This window comes from Odocoileus virginianus, chromosome 29, assembly GCF_023699985.2.
Source record: "Odocoileus virginianus isolate 20LAN1187 ecotype Illinois chromosome 29, Ovbor_1.2, whole genome shotgun sequence".
Taxonomy (NCBI): Eukaryota; Metazoa; Chordata; class Mammalia; order Artiodactyla; family Cervidae; genus Odocoileus; species Odocoileus virginianus.
Genome location: NC_069702.1, coordinates 42,659,403 through 42,680,250, shown reverse-complemented (window position 1 = coordinate 42,680,250; position 20,848 = coordinate 42,659,403). Strand labels below are relative to the sequence as shown.

Here is a 20,848-nt window from a genome sequence, read left to right as displayed (position 1 = left end):
CTACTGTCTCACTTGGGTTTGTCTTACCTCGGACGTGGGGTTGCTCCTCTCGTGGGGTTTGCTGCTCCCGCAAAGCACAGCCGCTGCTCCTCACCTTGGTTGTGGGGTTGCCCTTCTCGGCTGCCACGCCTGACCTCGGACATGGGGTAACTAGTCTCAGTAGCTGTCCCTGACCTCGGACGTGGGGTAGCTCCTCTCAGCCGCCGCCCCTGACCTCGGACGTGGGGTAGCGCCTCTCGGCTTCTCCTGCGCAGTCGCAGCCTGGTGCTCTCGGTCGCTGCCCCTGACTTTGGGCAAAGGGTAGCTCCTCACAGCCACGCTTCTGTGCAGTCCGTCACAGCCGGCGTGCTGGTTGCTGTGAAGATACTTTGTATGTAATTAAAGTCCATAATCAGTTGACTTTAAGCAAGGGAGATTATTCAGTATAATCAGGGTGGGCCTGATTCTCCTCATTGAAAGACCTTGAAAAGAGCTGAGGCTTCTCTGAGAAGAGAAATCCCACCTGTGAATGAGCAGCAGATTCGAGCCTGCCCTTCCTAAGGACTTGCCTCTTGGGTTCAAACTTGCTTAGCCAGCCCCCGCCTGGCATAAGCCAGTTTTTTTGCAAATAATCTCTTAATGGATCTTACATGCACACACAAACGTACGCATGCACACACTTATGCATGCCTGTGTAAAAACACCTCTTGCTTGTTCTGTTTCTCTGATTAAACCCTGACTAATACAGCCTCAGATGTCCCTAAAACTCTTTACTCATTAGTGTTGCCAGCTGGGCTCCACGCAGATCCTACAGGTGTTGGGTGTTTAGTTAGCATGTGTGGAATTGAAATGAATTTAAGGTCTTCAGCCCTTGGGTAGAGGTATCCTTTGTTGAGGTAGTTTGCTACTGCACTAAATTGTAGAGCAAGGTAGCAGGCAGCTCCCCAACCAGTATTTCCCTCTCAGAGTTGGGCGTTGATTCACAGCACCCTGTGAAACTCAAGTGACAGAAATTGGCAGTGAAAAGAACCACCACCCACACATCTTCTAGTATGTGGGAGAAATGTGGCCAAACACTGAGACTTCACATTAAAAATTATGTCTGCCTCTGTAACTATTTCTCAATATTATTTAGTTTCTCTTGTGAATTATTGTGAAATCTGTAAAAGGAGGTTCTGAGAGTCCCAATGGGGAAAACTGGGAAAATTAAAAATTGGTTTTGAGAAACAAAGGACCCGAGAAGCAGCCAAGAAGTTACATTTTCTTTGGTTGGTCCTTGTGTAGATCTAATAAGTACAGTACAAACCTATTTCAGTATGTTTTTCCTTAGTATGTAGAGTGAGTTCTAGTATCATGTGACATATGTGTTGCTAAAAATCAGTGAGCTATGCTGAATCACAAAGGGAAAACCAGGGACTCATTGGAAAATGGGAGAGCAGCAGAACACAAAAAATTATCCATGACACATTTAAAAGGGTGGGCACTAATAAAAAAAATGGTAGCACAGTTTTACACATGTTAAATGGCCATGAAATAAAGCAATACTGTAATATATATGGTATTCTACCTTGAAAAAGACCTAGAGTTTTCTTGTGGATTGGAGTATTGGAGGGCTCCACCTTGTGAGTTGCTGTGAGGCTGTGGGAGGGAGACAGAAAGCTGCACCACATATACATGGGTTTATCTCAGAGCACGGGTGGCAATCTGGGGGACGTGGTAGACGTTTGAGGTGTGTGTGTGTGGAGCTTTTGTGTGTTCCTACACACCTCATTTCAGAAGAATGCAGTTTTCCAAGCGCTCATCTACCGCTGGTCGCGGATGAGATATCAGTCACATTGGAACAAATTTGCATTTTCAAAACAAGCGTGATTGTGAGACTGACTGTACTGCCCAAAGAGATCACCACCTCTTATCTGTACTTTCAAACTCCCAAAGGTTCTTCATCAGCTTGGTGCAAAATTCATTTATTAACACTAAGATGAATATAAATATTTCCCAGAAACACTGCATTTGATTGTAAAGTGCCGTCACACACACCCGTGGGGCTTTGACCTGCCTCTATACAGTCTGAAGACGTCTCATTTCTAAAGCACATCTGACTCTAATGGAACAGTCGATCTGTATATCGAGTGTCTGCTTTGCGTCAGGCATTGTGTTAGGACACGGTACACAGCGATTGCCTGAATCCTGTAATTTCACTAATTTAAGAGGAATCCTGCAGTGCTTTTCTTAATTCTGGAACATCAGAATACTTTTGAGAAGAAGCTGTTCAGTTAAAAAAAAGATCACTAGAGCTACACTCTAGTAAACTCCTGTGTGCTCTGGAATTTAGGGGAGAAATTTTAGAGTGTATAAGAATATAGTACCTAAAGAAACTACAAGACATTTGAAAGAGATAATGAAGACATTGTTTCCCAGAGTATTCAGAGGAGCACTAATCATGATGGATGTTCAGAAAGTCAAGTTTGGGCAGCACTGCTCATTTGGAGCACAGTACTTGGTATCAGCATAGTAAAAACTCTCAAAGGTCCCATAGTGAAGAAACAAGTTTAACTTTGTTTTACATGGATTCTCAAATGGACTGGTCTTTGAATAAGAACCTGGTACTGACCCACAGAGCACAATCTGAGAAACTCCAGACTAAGATGTGATGTTCTAAATGAACTAAGAGAGGAAATTCTGTTTCTCGTTTAGAACAGTGTTATATAAATCTAAGGCAGAGAAATTGTATGCTTTTATTATTTTAGGTTTAGAAATGAAAATGTAAGAGTTGCATCATCATGACAAATGGAAAAATGAATCAGATTTGCTTGACTTGCCCAGTGATTTTTAATTTTTGGAGTCTTCTGTATAAACTAGTAATTATACTGATGTAGCCATCAAATGGTATGTAATTATATCCATGATATAATAGATAGTGAGCACTTTTTTAAATGAAAAAAATCCCCTTAAGTAATTATTAGATGATGAAAGTAAATTAATTCAATTCAGTACTTAAAGAATGAAAATTATTGTGATCCCTGAAGCAGTGTGTATGCAGATATAGGTTCTTTCATGTGAAAAATTATGGCAGAAAAATGCTGAAATATTAAGAAAATGTGATACCCACTGCTTTTTCTCCTATAAACTCAGTCATTTTAAGATGGTAAATATCCACAGAGGCTGGTAAGGAGATGTTTCATAGCTAGAAAGACATGGGATCAGGATTCAGGCCAATTACACGCGCTCTCATCTCTGGGGCCCACACGCTTAACCCCTAACTAGAGCCACAGTCAGTAAGAAAAAATCAAATTTAGTAGAAATAATACTCATTTCTTCTTCTTTCTCTCCTTTCCCCACTTCCCTAACCACCCAACAAGAGTAAATTTCTGTTGTAAAGTTGTAAAATGCCATCCTAAATATTCTAATGTTAGAGAATATTTTGCTATGTCCTACTGCTTCTGTTTGACTGTCGTATTTTGGGAGTATTTCATATTAGCATTGCAGAAGTTGTCTGTTTTGCTACATTGTGAAAATTGCTTTGATTTTTTAGGCCCATCTGTACAAAACTATTTACAATAACAATTGGCATTATTTGTCAAGAAAATAGCTGCTAATGATGACCACTCACTTAATCCAGTTAATTCTGTGGAGACAGACTGTTGATACAGCTGCCAAATCATAAATTGATCATAAAATAGTTTACTGAAGGATATGTACAGACATATGCTCAAGTTTTCATGATGGTTGTTGTGGCATAGAATTGCAAATTCTTCATAAAATATAGGTACTTGCCTTTTTGATATGGAAGATCTTAGACCTAAACATTGAGAATAAAACTGGGGAGTCAAGTAAATAAGAGTATAACTCCTTACCTGATTTATAAAATTCTATTCTCTATTCAGATTGCTTTTTCATACTGTTCACACCTAGACAGCGTATTAAAAAGCAGAGACATTACTTTGTTAACAAAAGTCCATATAGTCAAAACTGTGTTGTTTCTAGTAGTTTCATGTATGGATGTAAGGGTTGGACTCTAAAGAAGGCTGAGTGCCGAAGAATTGATGCTTTTGAACTGTGGTGCTAGAGAAGACTCTTGAAGGTCCCTCGGCCTGCAAGAAGATCAAATCAGTCAATCCTAAAGGAAATCAGTCCTGAATATTTATTGGAAGGACTGATGGTGAAGATGAAACTCCAATACTTTGGCCACCTGATGCAAAGAGCCAGCTCATTAGAAAAGACCCTGGTGGTGGGAAAGATTGAAGGCAGGAGGAGAAGGGGATGACAGAGAATGAGATGGTTGGATGGCATCACTGACTCAATGGACATAAGTTTGAGCACGCTCCGGGAGATGGTGAAGGATAGGGAAGCCTGGCATGCTGTGGTTCAGGGGGTCACAAGGAGTCATACACCACTGAGTGACTGAACAATGACAATATCAAGGTTGCTTGGTCACAGTTTGCTGTCTGAATACTGGGTGGGCCTAATGTTAGTTGCAATTACTAAATTTTTTTTCTAAAGTTAATCTTGGAAAATTAGTTAACTGCCACAGTCAATAATAAAATAATCATAAAAGTAAACTTTTGAATTTTATTTAAAATGTAAAGATATTTCCAACAGGAACATTAATTAATTGTGAAAATGGGGCCGGGGGAAATTTTGTTTAATAATTGAGATGTCACTAAACACTAAGACTTTGAAGCAGACTTCTAATGAAAGCTTCTGTGTTATGATTTCTCCTCTGAAGAAAGATTGGTGTTCCTAGGATTTAGAATCTTTTTTTTTTTTTTTTGTGGTAAGAGGAATGGTTATTGGTTGCAGAGTTCAGGTAGGTTTTCCTGTTCTTTTACCTTCCTGGTAGTAAGTAAGGCATTGAGGAAACAGCCTTTGCTGAGTAATTCACGAGCAAGGTGCCGTCTGACATCTGGACTTTGATACGTCTTGCCTGATCATGTGTGTGGGCTCATGCCAAGGGATTGCCCATATAACATGCAGCACACAGTGCCAGGCTGGTGGGTTTACAGACAGCCCTTAAACAGCCAGCTCTGCAGAACAAGTCCCCCGGAGGGGGCCTTTGTGTGCTTGCCTGAAGCCTGCTAAGTTCTCCGAGCAAAGGCTTCCACAGCCGGGTGTCCTCTCCCAGACTGTTCACTTTCTGTCCTCCCCATCGATATGATCAGTGCAGCCAGTATTTTACATGGTGCCTGCCACCCTTCAAGACACTGGGGCATTACAAAGGCCCTCATCAGCCTTCTTGCCTGACCATGTAGACCAAGTCACCCATCAGTTAAATAGCCATTCAAGAAACTGTCATTTAATTTGCCTTTAAGTATAGATAAGTCCCTTGGTTCCAGCTTAGTTGAACCCCATCAAATCCACCTTAGCTTTAGAGCAAGGGATGACTTTTTTCTTATCAGTAAATTCTAACAGTCTAAAACTCTCTACTTAGCTTAAAAGCTTTATTTGTGGACCCAGGCTGGGGGTAATGATGTCATCATAACTTATATTTTTAGAACTTTACTATGGTCTTTTAGAATATTTCCAATTAGAAAACTTGGGGTTAGGTATTTCTACAGTGGGAAGAGAAGCAATTGATATAAAAGGAGAATTTTACCTTCTAAATAAATGAAATGTAGCTCAAGTTGCTGTTTGACCATTTCCTATTGCCGTCGACCTAGAAATTAGATGTGATGTCAGTTACATGTTTTGAACCTTGGACAGTCATGGAGAAAGTACTGTACTCATTCATTTCATCAGGCAGTGCCAAAGACCAGTTATGCAGTAATGTAATAATACTTGTGGCACTTACAGGATGTTATTAGTTTAAGTTTTTTAATGGACTCATTTTATATAGAGTCAGTTCTTTTAAAAAATATTTATTCTCGGCTGCCTTGGGTCTTTTTTTTTTTTCCATTTATTTTTATTAGTTGGAGGCTAATTACTTTACATCATTACAGTAGTTTTTGTCATACATTGAAATGAATTAGCCATGGATTTACATGTATTCCCCATCCCAGTCCCCCCTCCCACCTCCCTCTCCACCCGATCCCTCTGGGTCTTCCCAGTGCACCAGGCCCGAGCACTTGTCTCATGCACCCAACCTGGGCTGGTGATCTGTTTCACCCTAGATAATATACATGTTTTGATGCTGTTCTCTTGAAACATCCCACCCTCGCCTTCTCCCAGAGTCCACAAGTCTGTTCTATACATCTGAGTCTCTTTTCTGTTTTGCATATAGGGTTATCGTTACCATCTTTCTAAAGTCCATATATATGTGTTAGTATACTGTAATGGTCTTTATCTTTCTGGCTTACTTCGCTCTGTATAATGGGCTCCAGTTTCATCCATCTCATTAGAACTGACTCAAATGAATTCTTTTTAATGGCTGAGTAATATTCCATGGTGTATATGTACCACAGCTTCCTCATCCATTCGTCTGCTGATGGGCATCTGGGTTGCTTCCATGTCCTGGCTATTATAAACAGTGCTGCGATGAACATTGGGGTGCACGTGCCTTGGGTCTTAATTGTGGCACACAGGATCTTTTCTTGCGTCTCAGGTTTCTTCCCAGTTGCAGTGTGTGGGCTTAGCTTACCAGCGGCCTGTGGGATCTTAGTTCCCTAATAAGGGATCCCCCCGGAATCCCCTGCATTGGAGTGTGGATTCTTAACCGCTGGACCACCAAGGAAAACACATGAAGTCAATTCTTCTAACACTTACCTAATATTCTGTGATGGTCTTCAAAATCTACTGATTATAATTTTTAACATTAACCATTGGAGACTTTACTGATGGAAACCAAAAGTAGGTTTTGTGAAAATCTCTGACCTATATGCCTGAATAAATAATCATTGAAAACATTTTGAAATTAAACCCTCCAATTTTGTTTTTGCCATTTTAAAATAATGTGATCTCAGTTATATTGCACATTTCCTTGTCTTTTGGTTAATTTAACTCTTTCTGAGGACTACATGCCTAACACAGTGCCTTATTTGCTGTGTTATCAATCTCCTTTCCTGTTAAGGGGGATACAATATGTTATTTCTGGGATCGATGAAGTTGGAAGGTGTGTTTGCATCTATACTAAGGATCCCAGACTGTTATCTTCTTGTAATTGGTAATTATTCTTTATGCTTCCTCACCTTCTCTCACCACTGCTTAGGGCAAAGTAGTTTAAACCACTTCTTCCTCACATCAGACTTTCTGTGAACTCTTAGTAAGGCCAGAACTGTAGATCACGAGAGGAGACGAGATGACCATCTTGAACATCGTTAGCCTCGCTTTGATAGCCAGATCTCGGGACAGCAGAGATCTGGGGACTTGACACCCAGATGGGGGCTCAGTCCTGTGTGTGTGTGTTGTGCAGGTACTTTTCCATACATATGATGAGCGTTCATCTCTCCTTTCACCTCAGAGCTCCTGACTCCAGCTTCCAAGATAAGTTTCCCAGGACACAGACAAGTAATTTCATCTCTCTGGGCTCAGGTTTCTCATCCGGAAAACAGAAATGTTTGCAGTATCTACTTCCCAGGTGGTTTTGAGGATAACTGAGGTAGTATCTGTGAAGTTCTCACAGCAGTCATACATGGGTCAGATATGTGCATGCTTAGTCACTCAGTCGTGTCCTACTCTTTGTGACCCCGTGGACTGTAGCCCACCAGGCTCCTCTGTCCATGGGATTCTCCAGGCAAGAATACTGAGTGGTTGCCACTTCTCTAGGGGATCTTCCCGACCCAGAGAGCAAACCTGCATCTCCTGTGTCTCCTGCATTGAAGGCTGATTGTATGCTGCTGAGCCAGCAGTCATACATAGCAAGGGTTCAATAATTAAAAAAGAAAAAAAAAAAAAGATTGACCTCTGGATAAATGACTCTTTAAGCTTTTGAAAGGAAAGATCTGAGAGGAAGCTTATCCTAGTTGAGGTTGATTTACACTTTCTCCTCTGAGGTAGGAGTGGGGTAATTTAGACGAATTTGTATACCAAGGTGCAGAACTGAAAGGTATTACCTAAAATATCTGTAGAAAGTGCTGGCAGTAAGCCTGGGTCCTGCCTGGATCTAATAACGTATGGAAAGATGTTCATAACAGCTCCTCTGAGGCTCTTCATAGTATGTCTTAAAAGGAGACAAGAGGAATAAACTGCAAATATATGGGGATGGAGGGAATTGGGGGCAAAGCTTATGCCAAGAGTTAGCAGTTATCTTCTATTACCTAATAAAGGCCGAAAGAGTGAGTCTCAGGGAAGATGATATATATATATATATATATATATATATATGTATCTCAAGTTATATGTGTGTCTATCTATATCTATCTATATCTATCTATCTATCTAAAACCTTTTAACCACCTGTCTAACCTAGGTGTTTTTCTCAGCATCTCCCAGGGAAAGCGGCCCTGGCCATCTGCTTTGTTAAAGAAAGCAGGCACCAGCGTCATGTAGGACACACAGGGGATGCCCTGCCGGCCAGCATGAAGCTGGGCAGCCCTTGGTGGTGCCCGCAGGGCTGAAGGCCCTGCCCGGGGCGCGGCCCCCCACCACTGTGTGGCCCTGCTGCCCAAGGACCATGCTGGCGCCGGGCCAGGTGGCTGTTGGCTCCGACGGCCGCCCTTTGCCCCGGCTCACAGCCCCGGTCATAATTCGCTCTAGGCTCAGAGGTGCAGCCTTGTCCAGCTGCAGCGTGTTTATCTTGTAATCCACAGACAAGAAGAAAGGAGGCAAATTCCAGCCTTTTAAGAAGTTGTTCGGCAAAAGGAAAAAGAAAGGCACGTCGGTGTCCCAGGAGGCATCTGCGGGGCGCAAGTGCCGCTCTCCCCCAAGTGTCAGCAATGGGACCTTCTCTTCCGACGAGGAGACCCTGGAGGACAGTCTGAGGTAATCACTCACGCTTTTTGCCCCCAGACCTTCCACGGAGTTCCGGGGTGGGGAGTGGCGTCCCAAGGGAGGCAGGGCCACCTCGGCCCGGGTTCCACCTCCCAGACGGTAGAGGATCGGGGTGCACGGGGCGCTAGCTCTGTGCAGCCGCCTCGGGGAGCTGGCACATGGGTCTCACTTGCTGGGAGAGCCCCGGAGTCTAAGCCTTTCTCTTGCTGCCCTCGCCCTGGAGGAAAGTGGCAGCTCACTGCCTCAGCTCAGCAGGCTTCCTTGGCTTGAAGGAGACTGTGTCCCCTGTCCCACTGCCTGGCGAGGAGGAGGTTTCACACCCACATTGAGTACATAGACTGCTGGGGCACGGACGCCACCCTCACACCCCTGGCCATCTCTTGCAGCTTCCAGAACCCACCTCCGATGAGTTTCTGCTCCTTATTCTCTCTCCACCTGTCTCCCCTCTTCTCTGCTCTCCTCCACCCTTCCCCGTCTCCTCCTTCTCTCTCTCTCCCTGTCTCTTTTCTCTCCTTCTCTCTCCCTCTCCCCATCTCTACTCCCTCCTTCTCTCCCCTCCTGTCTCTGCTGTCTCCTCCTCTCTCCCTCACTCCATCTGGCTGTGACAGTGTCAAGAACTTAGACAAGCAGGGTCAGGCAGTACTTTCTCACCTGAGTGCTGGGAATTGAAGTCAGAGTCAGAGATGGTTAAGCTCTGCTCCTGACAGTTCTGCAGTCAGCTCCTCTGTGAAGGCCTTTCCCACTACCAGTTCTGGTTTGTCTGCCCTTGACAGCATTCCCGCAGCATCGGGCGCCTGGCTCCAGCAAAGAGCTTGTCACTTTCTCCGGACATTATTGATGGGCTTGTCTGTCTCACTCACTCACCTGTCAGTTCCGTGAAGTCAGGGAGCGGGTTTTCTTCAGCCTCATCTTAGGCTCTCAAAATGTTTCCTGTGAATGCTTGGCAATGCATTAAGTCCGTGTTGATGGCATAGATGATGTAATCTGTGATATTCTTATTGTGTTTCAAGGACAAAGACAAAAACAGCCTCAGTGGCCTGTCTGTGAGTACAGTGCTGTCAACTGCAGTTGAGCCCAGATTACAGAATCCTGAAGCAGGCCATCCACATTAAGCTTTACAGTGCCCACGACAGCATTTGTTAGTTCCAAGTAAATGCCGACTCCTTTTCTCCACAGGCCCGTATTTATTTTCCATTCTCTTTAGTAAGGAAATTACTAACCAAAGGAAACAATCTCAGTGAAAGAGAACACAGATAGCACCAAACTAGACCCAACTGTTGGCATGTCAGCGCTGATGTAGAACTGAGTATTGTACAGCGTGAATCAATTGATTTTACTTCAGTTTCTTCCTTTGCAAAGTAAGAGTCTGAAGCTTTCTGCTTCCCACATCAGAATGATGTACAGATACTGAAATACGACTGAGTAGCGGATTAATGCAAAATCTGAGCGTGTCTGGAAAGTTCTCCTTGAGAAGGACTGTCCTGTGAAAACACAGCTGATCCTTTTTATAGCTCTGTCAAGTCTCTGATTTCTTGTCGAACTATATTCGACTCAGAAGACCCTAGACTCTGGTTCTCATCCCACTTAATTGGCATTCCAATTACCCTTAGGTTTTTTCCTTAAGGTTTAAAGTTTTACGAAGCCTTGGGGAAATCTACATTGGATCTAACAGCTACATTTCTAGTAAATATATGTAATGCTACCTGTTCTTAATAAACCTATATTTATGAAACATACGCTGTATTTTAATTGTTTAACACATTTGTATGATACAGGAAGCTAAAAGGATAAACTTTGGACAGTGAGCTTTAAAATGGCTCTTTAAATATTTTTGAAATTAAAAAAACCAGGAAAATCGAAGTTCCTTAAAATAGATATATTCCTGTTTTCTTCTCAGAAATTTCCTTTTTTCAGTATTAAATTATTTACATATGTATTGCCGCTCTGGGTCTGCCCTGCTGCAGGCCGCCTTCTCTGGGTGTGGCCAGCAGGGCTGCCCTGTGCTGTGGGGCACACGGGCGTCTCCCTGCGGGACTTGCCTTGTTGCGGACCACAAGCTCTAGGTACTCGGGCTTCCAGAGGTGTGGCACATGGCCTTAGTTGCTCCGAGGCATGTAGAATCTTCCCAGACCAGGGATTGAACTTGCCCCTGTGTTGGGAGGCATCTTCTTATCCACTGTACTACCAGAGAAGTCCCAGAAATTTCCAGCTGAAAAATAATTCCACCCATGAAGTAAGTATTACATGCATCATCTACAGTATAGCTGAACTTCTGATTATTTGCCCTATTTACAGAAGGAGAAGATGAAAAATGCTGCTTCTGATAATTCTTATTTTCAGTTCACTGCTCAATTAACAGATATGCTCCTTTATGTTGTGTAGGATTCAAAAAGTATATATATATATATATATATATACATATATATATATGTAGTGTATTTTATTTGTTAATCTCCAAAACGGGCAGCTGGTACTAAAATACAAAACTCAAAATTCTGTGAACATGATCTCAGGTGGAGGCTCCAAGGAGGCAGACTTCAGCCTAGTGTGAAGGAGAATTTCATAATTACTAGAGCTGTTTAAAAATGGAGAGGCTGGGTGTATGCCAGGGGGATTGGGACTGATGAAGGGCAATTTCTGCACCGGGTAGGAACTTAAAGGAGCTGAACTTTAACATGCTGTCGAACTCCAAAAATCTGTAATTCTAGAAATGTCTCTATGGCCAAAAATAGCTCATTATTGATCTGCTCCTTCTGCCTGAAATTTCTCATTTCCTTTGGGTCTTAAAGCATTCTGTTCTTTCTCTAGCTTAGAAGCCTTTATTTCTCCTAGGCTGCTACTTTTAAATTACACATGCCAGTGGGAAAAGCAAAACAGTAAAACATGATCAGTTTTTAACAATTTAATATGACTTCCTTTATTAACTAAAGACAGCTAATACCGTGTTTCCCAAAGTATGCTAAATAGATTTTAAATTTCAAAAGGGGGAGAGAGTCATTTTGACAAAAAGGTCTGGGAAATCCTGGACCAAAACGAATTAAATGGAATTCTTTACGTAGGACTTATCAGAGCTTTTACTATGCCATTGTGCCCTGGGAATTTCCAAGAAGAGAGATGTCATTTGCAGCATTTCTAAGATTCCTTTAACCACACATTTTTTTTCCCCCTCAGAGAATAGCCATTGGTGTATATTAAAGTTACCACGTGTTAAACTTAATACAAATGTGTTTTACATAGGTGAATTCATGTAATATTTCCCATGACTCTCTGAGATTGACATTATTCCTCCCATTTCAAAGATGAGAAAGCTAGAGCCAGAGAATGGCTTGCTGGTAAGACGCTGAGGCGGGACCCAGCGAGTGCACTCGGAACCATCCACTCCCGGCCTCTCTGTCCTGCTGCAGCTGGACTAGGGAGCTAGTCACGTGGCCCTGGGTTGTCCTGCCGGCCCTGGGTCACTAAGCTCGGACATCCTTTGGTCCTCAGCTGCCTGCCAGGGGTTCTGCGACTTCCGGGGACAGCGCTTGTCCTGCCTCCAGTTTCTGCTTAGCACCTGGCGTTGACTGTATCACACGCAGCTCCGGCGCTGGACAGTAAGTGCCCGCTGTGAGCATGTTAAGTACTGAAGGGGCTCCCTGGAGGGGGAGCTCCCCTTGGGGCTGGAGCAGGACAGGAAGGGGCTCGGGAATAAGGAGGCCTGGAGCTGTCTGCCAGCAAGGGACAGGACTTGGAGTGGCTGAGAGACAGGCACGGATGTTTCCAGTCAGAAATGGCATAAGCAGAGGCTTCCACAGGAGGACGAATGTGGCAAATAGGAGTAAACTTTCCAGCTCATTCTGTGAGGCCACTGTTACCATAATACCAAATCCAGGCGAAGACATCACAGAAAAAGAAAATTATAGACCAATATCTCTAAGGAATCAAGACATAAAAATTCGAAACAAAATACTAGCAAACTGCATCCAACAACATATAGAAAGGATTATATGCCGTGACCTAATGGAATTTAAGCCAGAAATACAAAGTTAGTTTTATATGCAAAAATCAATCAATATAATACACTATATTAACAACATAAAGGACACAAACCACAACATCTCAGCTGATGGAGATAAAAGCATTTGACAAAATCCAACACCCTTACATGATAAAAAACACTCAAAACTGGGAGTGGAAAGGAATTTCTTCAACTTAATAAAGGACAGTGATGAAAATCCACAGCTAATATTATGCTTAATGGTGAAAAAATGTGTTTCCCTTGAGATCAGGAAAAAGACAAGTATCACTTTTTAACACTGTACTTACTGTAGGTTATAACTAGGACAGTTAGGCAAGAAATAGAAGCTTTAATTTTGGAAAGGAAGAAATAAAGCCATCTATCTGCAGATGCCATGATCTTATATATAGAAAATCCCAAGGAATCCACAAGAAAACCATTCAACTAATAGAGTTGAGCAAGATTTCAGAATACAAGATTCAGGTTTTCTAAATGTCCATCGACAGAGGAATAGATACAGAAGACGTGTTACATATATGTGGTGGAATATTACTCAGCCATGAAAAGAATGAAATAATGCAATTTGCAGCAACTCTCTGTTTGGACCTAGAGAGTGTCATACTGAGTGAAGTAAGTTAGACAGAGAAGGAAAAATATCATATGACATCCCTTATATGTGGGATCTAAAAAATGATACAAATGAACTTACTTACAAAACAGAAAGAGATTCACAGACTGAGAAAACATATTTATGGTTGTGGGGGTGGGGTTGGAGGGGGCTTGGGGGAGGGGATAGTTGGGTGGTCTGGGAAGGTCATGTACACGCTGCTGTATTTAAAATGGGTAACCAACAAAGACCCATGCATGGCACATGGAGATCTGCTCAGTGCCATGTGCCAGCCTGAACGGGCGGGAATACTGAGGTAGAATGGATGCATGTACAGCTGAGTCCCTTCACTGTTCCCCTGGAAGTACCACAACATTGTTAATTGGCTAAACCCGGATACAAAATAAAAAATTTTAAGTTTGGGGGAAAAAAGAAAAAAGATTAGGGTTTTCTATGTCAGTGTGCCCACTACTCCTAAGAAAAAAGTCCAGGCTTCCCAAAGCCCTCCTGTTAGTCCCTCTGACTGGCCCTCCACCCCGCCACGGGGGCTAATCTTCCTGCCTTGGACCCCAGGACTGGGGTACCCATTATGTGGCTTGAGCCCCTCACTGCCTAGGCAGGATCTCTGCCCATATGATCTCCGTTTCCTTCTGAGTCCTCTTCCTGGAGCACAGGTTCTGACCTGATCACACCCACTAGGACGACTGTAATAAAAAAGACAGACAGTAGTAAGTTTTGGTAAGGATGTGGGAAATGGGAACCCTCCTACATTGCTGATAATGTGAAATGATGCAGCCACTTTGGAAAACACTTGGACAGCTCCTCCAAATTGTTAAACGTAGAGTTGACATATGACTCCAACTCAGCTGATTTTCCACATGGTAATTCTTTTGTCTGGAAAACCCCACCCCCCACCTCTATCTCCTTCCTCATCTAATTCCTCTTCATCCTGCAGTTTTCTGCACAAATGCACCTTCCTCCAGGGAGCAAGCTTTCTCTGGCTCCCTGAACCTAGACCAGGACCCCCTGCCCTTGTTCTCACAGCTTTCTTTACTTTTCCATAAATGTAGGCCTGCACACCTTACCTTTCATCCTATTTCCAGCCTCCAGCACTGTGCCTAGCACATAACAGGCATTCAGTAATTATTCATTGAATGAATGAATACATGAATCCTCCCCTTTTTACCATACTGACTCTTTCCACTCACTGTACCAGTCAGTATTCTCTTAATTCATCCTTCGGTTTCCCACCGTGGTGAAGAGGATCTCTGTCCCTTTGACCTGCTGGAAAAGGAAAATTACACGGTTGGTGCAGTGAGACAGCATGTCACCAATGAAATTACAGTGAAGCCCAGGCTCTCTGATTACCGTGTGTGCGTCGGTTCCTTGGCCTTGCTGCTTTTCAAAAGATGAAGTCAGAAAAGACTAGTTTACTTTATCATTTCTCCTCTATCCATGAGAACCTGGGATGTGCTAAAATTGAATAGAGTAGAGAAGAGGTGCAAAAAAGCATTAAATGCATGAAAATTAGGACTAAGTAGGAGAACTAACAGACCTGGGCTGAATAAGTCCAGGAGAAAGAAGGTTGATGATCAGTTTCAGTAATTATTAGAGATACAAAATGTGGAAGGGCAGAAGATTGGAAGCCAGGATCCTCTTGTGAATCCAGGTGTTTTCAGAGCTGTGTGACCTTTACCAAGCCAGCCTCTTGATCTCTTAAATGGATATGCTGTCTTCCAGGACAATTCTGAGGACAAAAAATGCATGTGGGGGCTTCCCTGGTGGCTCAGTGGTAAAGAATGTGCCTGCCAATGCGGGAGACATGGGTTTGATCCCTGGTCTGGGAGGATCACACTTGCCGCTGAGCAACCAAGCCTGTGAGCTGCAGCTCCCGAGCCCATGCACTGCAGCTGCTGAAGCCCATGTGCCTAGACCCTGTGCTCCCCAAGAGGAGAAGCCACCGCAGGGAGAAGCGTGAGCACCACAACGAAGCGTAGCCCCTGCTCACTGCAACTAGAGAAAAGCCCAGGCAGCAATGAAGACTCAGCACAGCCAAAAATAAATAAAATAAAATTATTTTAAAAATTCATGGGACCTGACACTAGTTGCTATGAAGAAGTACTTTCCAAATGCAGGGTAATATTACTACTGAGACGAAGAGGATGTTGATAACTAGTTTTCTATTTCCAAAGCATAGACCAAGACTAAACCGATTGCCACGGTGGCTAGAGAGGTTTATGGAAAGACCTTACTCCAGGTGGGGCACCTGCAGGGTGCATGGAAGGCTGAGGAGCCCCTACAGAATGTTCGAGGCAGGCTGGATGACTGATGGTCCTAAGTGACGTAGACTGGGGACTGAGCCTAGAGGCTGGAGTAGGTGATCCTTCGACTTCCGTTCTCAGTGTCTGTTTTAAGACTCCAAACTTCCTTCCTCTTCCTTGAATTTTTTATGACATACCCTGTTTCTCTTGTAATTATAGGTGATTCGGTACCCTTTAGCCTATTGAGAACTGTGTATTTTCATAGAAGGTCAGAGTCCAGGATGAGTCTCCAAGATGTCACACAAAATGTAATCTGACTTCAGTCTCTTCCAGCAACTCCGGTTTGTTTGATGATGATAGTTAATTGCTCTTCAGCATTTCATTTAAATGAGACTCACGGCTCTGTTTAGGAAGAAAAGTGCTGATCAATTACAATTGCCCCTGTTGTCATGGAAACAAGCTGCAATTGGACTATAATTATATTTCCTTATTCCTGAAGTGAATCCCTAATCATTGCCATGGTAATTACCCAATATCTATGGTCCCAAATTACATGATGCTTGTCCAAAAAGGACAAAGGAGAAGTACGAGGGCTGGCCTGAGACATGTGTTAACTGTGCAGCTGCGGAGAGCCTTCTCCTTTTTTGGGTGGGGAGAATTTCCCTCTGTAGGCTCTTACTCCAAGGTTCGATGATGTCAGTGGGTCTTAGATGTGACCAGAGTTTAGAGTAGTGGCTAGAAGACTGTATCAGGCATTATGAGTTAACAGAAAACCCATCTACAGGTATCTTTCTGCAATGGTAATGAAGTGCATTGTCTGATTCCTGATAGTCTAGAAGACTTTCCATGTTCCAAGGACCATTGATGAAGCAACCTAACAACATAATCAAGATCCAGTCTGATTCCTTTTCTTCTCTGGCATTTTCAGGGAGCATAGCTATCCCCAGGCTTATTTCCTCAGGGTTCCAATGTGGCTGCCTCTGTTCCAGCTGTCACCTGCAGATGACACGAACCAGGAACAAAAAAGGAGATCATCCCTGTCTTGTGTCACATTTTATTCATGAGGAGACTTTTCCCCAAAACACCTCCACCAGCAAACTATCCCTCCCTTTTCATTGTTCCTTTCACACCAGACCCCACTGGAAGCAGTAGTTCTAGACAACACAACTTAAAATGGAGATGGCCCTCCTGTGCTCCTTAGCACTCACTGCCCAGTGGGTGAGGGATGCAATAGTATGTCTAAGGGATAACTTTGTTTTATTTTCCTTCTCACTTTCTCTCTCTACTGTTCCTTTCTAGGGCTTAAGCTCCAGGCCGCAGACCCATCACACACCCTCTATCTGATCTCTGCCACTTCTGCAGATAGGCATGGGCATAGGGCACTGGAGATAGGTGTGGACATCCAGGAGCATGGGGTGTGGCATCCTTTGCTCTCAGGCCACAGCCTGTGCCGCTGAGAAGAAAGACAGCCTCTTGGAGGACAAGTGGAATCCGAACACCAGAGAGCTAGCTGTTCAAATGACTGGTCTGTGCGGATGGGCTGAGTGGGAGACGAGGATCGAAAGGGGATCCCAGAGCATAGTGGTGGCTGGTCTGGGGTCATGCAGCTGTTAGCTCCTGGTTCTCCTTCTCCAAGCACCCAAGTTTCCTTTCAGGGAATCAGTTTTGCTGTGTGCCCTTCTGACAGAAGTTGGTGCCTGCTTCCTCGGACAGAAGCCAAAAGGCCCAGATCTTCTACTTGCCCTCCTGCTGAAGCCTGGCCTGAACATGTGGCCCAGCCTGGCCAGTCAGCCTTTGTCTCTAGGGCTTTGACTGGGCAGGTGGATCCAGGAAGTAAAGACACAACCCGGAGAGCAGGCTGTAACGGGGCTCTTTGAGCGCTATGTTCCAGCTGCTGTGGTTCCTGATGCCTTGACCTCTAGAGCTCTCTTCACCCCTGTCTTTCTCCAGGCTCTCATTCTAACTTTCGTTGTCCTTTGAGCCCTCACTGTTCATCTAGTAGCTTTTCTTTTCTTTTCCTAATTAGTTTATTTATTATCATTATTATTTTAATTTCTGGCCACCCTAGGTCTTCGTTGCTGCAGGCAGAAGCTATTCTCTTGCTGTGGAGCATGGGCTCTAGAACTCTAAATTTCAGACAATGAGTTTTAAAACGGCTCTTTAAATATTTTTAAAATTGAAAAAATAGGAAAATAGAAGTTGCTTAAAATATATATTCCCGTTTTCATCTCAGAAATTTCTTTTTTAAATTGTTGATGTATCTGTGGCTGCACCTTCACTGCCGCACACAGGCTTTCTCTGGCTATGGCAGGCGGGGGCTGCTCTTCGTTGTGATGCATGGACTTCTCATTGCCGTGACTTCTCTTGTTGCAGAGCGCAGGATCTAGGCACTAAGGCCTGGGTAGTTGTGGCACTCGGGCTTAGCTGCCCCTCGGCATATAGAATCTTCCCGATCCAGGGATCAAACCCATGTCCCCTGCATTGGCCGGTGGGTTCTTAACCACTGGACCATGAGGGAAATCCTAGCAGCTTTTCTCTTGGTTGCGTGAGACAAAGTTAGTTTCTCTTACTTGCAGCTAAGAACTATAACTGACACATAATGAAACCTGGAAAACTTGGTGAGAGAGAGACGGGAAACAAAGCCAGAAGCAGTTTGCTGGTTTGAGTTGAGAAGGAGGCCTAGAAGGAACCTTTGAAAATGCTGATCATCCTGACTTGCCCACTTTTTGCCTTCTCAGGACTTTCACTCCCTCAGTGACCTCCCCATTGGAGACCCATCTGATGAACTCCGGTACACTGTTGATCCTTTACGCATCCACTGAAAAAACATACAGCCTTCATTTTGTAGAGCGCTGTGGGAGAAGCTGGGCTTCCCTATCATGGACTTCCTTGGCGGCTCAGATGGTAGAGAGTCCTCCTGCAATGCAGGAGACCCAGGTTCAATCCCTGGGTCAGCAAGATCCACTGGAGAAGGGATTGGCTACCCACTTCAGTATTCTTGCCTGGAGAATTCCATGCACAGAGGAGCCTGGCAGGGCTATAGTCCATGGGGTCGCAAAGAGTCAGACATGACTGAGCAGCTAACACTTTCACACTTTCACGGAGAAACAAAGATAAGTTATGATCCCTGCCCTCAAGCAATTCCAAGTGCTGTAGTGAAAATATAGTGATACATCTTACAACGCGAAAGCACTTTTGTTTTCCTTCTCATTTAAGGCGTGATTTTAGTAACCACAACATAAACATGTATGTAACGAGAAGTGCATGTATAGGGCTTTCTGAGAGAGAAAAGGTCCCCTTCTTCCAGCAAAACAGGCAAGGCTGTGTGGGATTGATAAGGTGCTGTTGGACCTTGAAGGATAAGTAGGACCTGCACTGAGAGATTGGCAGTGGGCAGTCAGCCCTGCAGTGACGGAGCCAGGAGAGGGTGTCTGGGGGACTGAACGGTTGGGTTTGCGTTTCTGGATGTTTGAAGTAGGGTAACACTTGATAATAATAGGTAATATTTATATAAACACGTTACTCTAAGGTGTTTACCTGTGGTAGCTCATTTAATCCTAAATAAGCTCCATGTGCTGTGCTCGTCACTCAGTCGTGTCTGACTTTGTGACCTCATGGACTGTAGCCCACCAGGCTCCTCTGTCCATGGAATTCTCCAGGCCAGAATACTGGAGTGGGTAGCCTTTCCGTTCTCCAGGGGATCTTCCCAACCAAGGGATTGAACCTAAGTCTCCCACATTTCAGGCAGATTCTTTACCATCTAAACCACCAGGGAAGCCCTAAGCTGCATGAGGTAGGTCGTATTATCATCATTATTTACGGATAAGGAAACCGATGACCTAGAGGTTTAGTGACATGCCCAAGGCCACACAGCTGTAAGTGGGAGAACCAGGTTTCATAGGGAGGCACATTGGCTTCAGTCTGAGTACTAAATCCCTGCATTGCAGGGCCTCTGTTTCAGAAAGCCAGAGTGCTTTCGGGTACCTAAATGCCTTCGTGAAGAGCCCTAAGTGCCAGGCAGCCATTGCAGCTTCATCTGGTAGAATTTGGCAAAAAGGAACCACTAGAGGTTTCTGAGCTGGCAAATGAACTGCTTAAAGATGAGTGTCAGGTTTGAGAGGAGGTGGAACTGGAGGAGACTGCAGTTGGCGATCATTTACAGATGTCGGTCATCTTACAGGAAATAAGCAGAGATCTGCTAAGGGCAGTTAAAGGGCTAGTGAGCATTGTTGTCACTGTTCCTCCTGGTTTCAGTTCTTTTTAAAAAGAAATGTATTTGGCTGCAATGAATCTTCGTTGCAGCGCACAGGATCTTTGACGTTCCTTGCAGCATTTGGGTTCTTGTCATTGCAGCATGTGGGATCTAGTTCCCCGAGCAGAGTCAAATCCAGACCCCCTGTGTGGGGAGCACGGAGGCCTAGCCAGTGGACCACCAGGGAGGTCATTCAGTCCTGTCTCGGTAAAGCCTCTGTCTTCACCTTCGGGGCCTCAGCTTCTTTGTCCAAAAGGATGAGTCCTGGCCTTGGTGACCACGGAGGCAGCAGAGACTGCTGGCTGGCAAGGCTGGCTGCCGCCCTGGGTGCGCGGCTCTCTCCTGGTGCTGGACTCCATGAGGGGCCCACTGGAGACGGGGCAGGGAGCTCTCAGGGCTCCAGGCACAGCCGAGCAGACTCCAGTGCAGGTTTAAATGGGTCCCGGAGCTCAGATTTGCAGTCTCACTCATTGATTTCGATATTGTTTTTGAAGGATTTCTACCTGTGAAAGGGCAGATAATGTTTACTCATTAAGGCCTTTGGTACAATACCTTTCCCCTAACCTGGATCTGACTTCACTTACAAAATATTATAGCACAGAACCTAAGGGATGCTAGTAACAAAGAAATAGGAAAGATTGGAATTTTGTGGGAAACGCCTGATGAGTTTGCTTTTGTTTGTGTCAAATCTGTAGAGACACAATGGGCTAGCCACGTAGTAGGGTCCACTGAAGTATCAGTCCAAGTAGTAAGCGTCCCTGGCGGCTCAGTGGTAAAGAATCCGCCTGCCAGTGCAGGAAACGCCAGTTCAACCCCTGGGTCGAGAAGATCCCCTGGAAAAGGAAATGGCAACCCACTCCAGTGTTCTTGCCTGGAGAATCCCAGGGACA

The 20,848-nt window shown here is 44.3% G+C and overlaps 1 protein-coding gene across 2 annotated transcripts in view; it reads left to right on the top strand.

Moving 5' to 3' along the window:
• Positions 1 to 20,848, top strand: part of CRACD (capping protein inhibiting regulator of actin dynamics) — a 74,009-nt gene that overhangs the window by 12,631 nt on the left and 40,530 nt on the right. For both annotated transcript variants that reach the window (XM_020890638.2, XM_020890639.2), the window contains exon 2: positions 8,661 to 8,832. The gene's annotated coding sequence lies outside the window, so the exon portion shown is untranslated. The remainder of the gene's footprint in view (positions 1 to 8,660; positions 8,833 to 20,848) is intronic.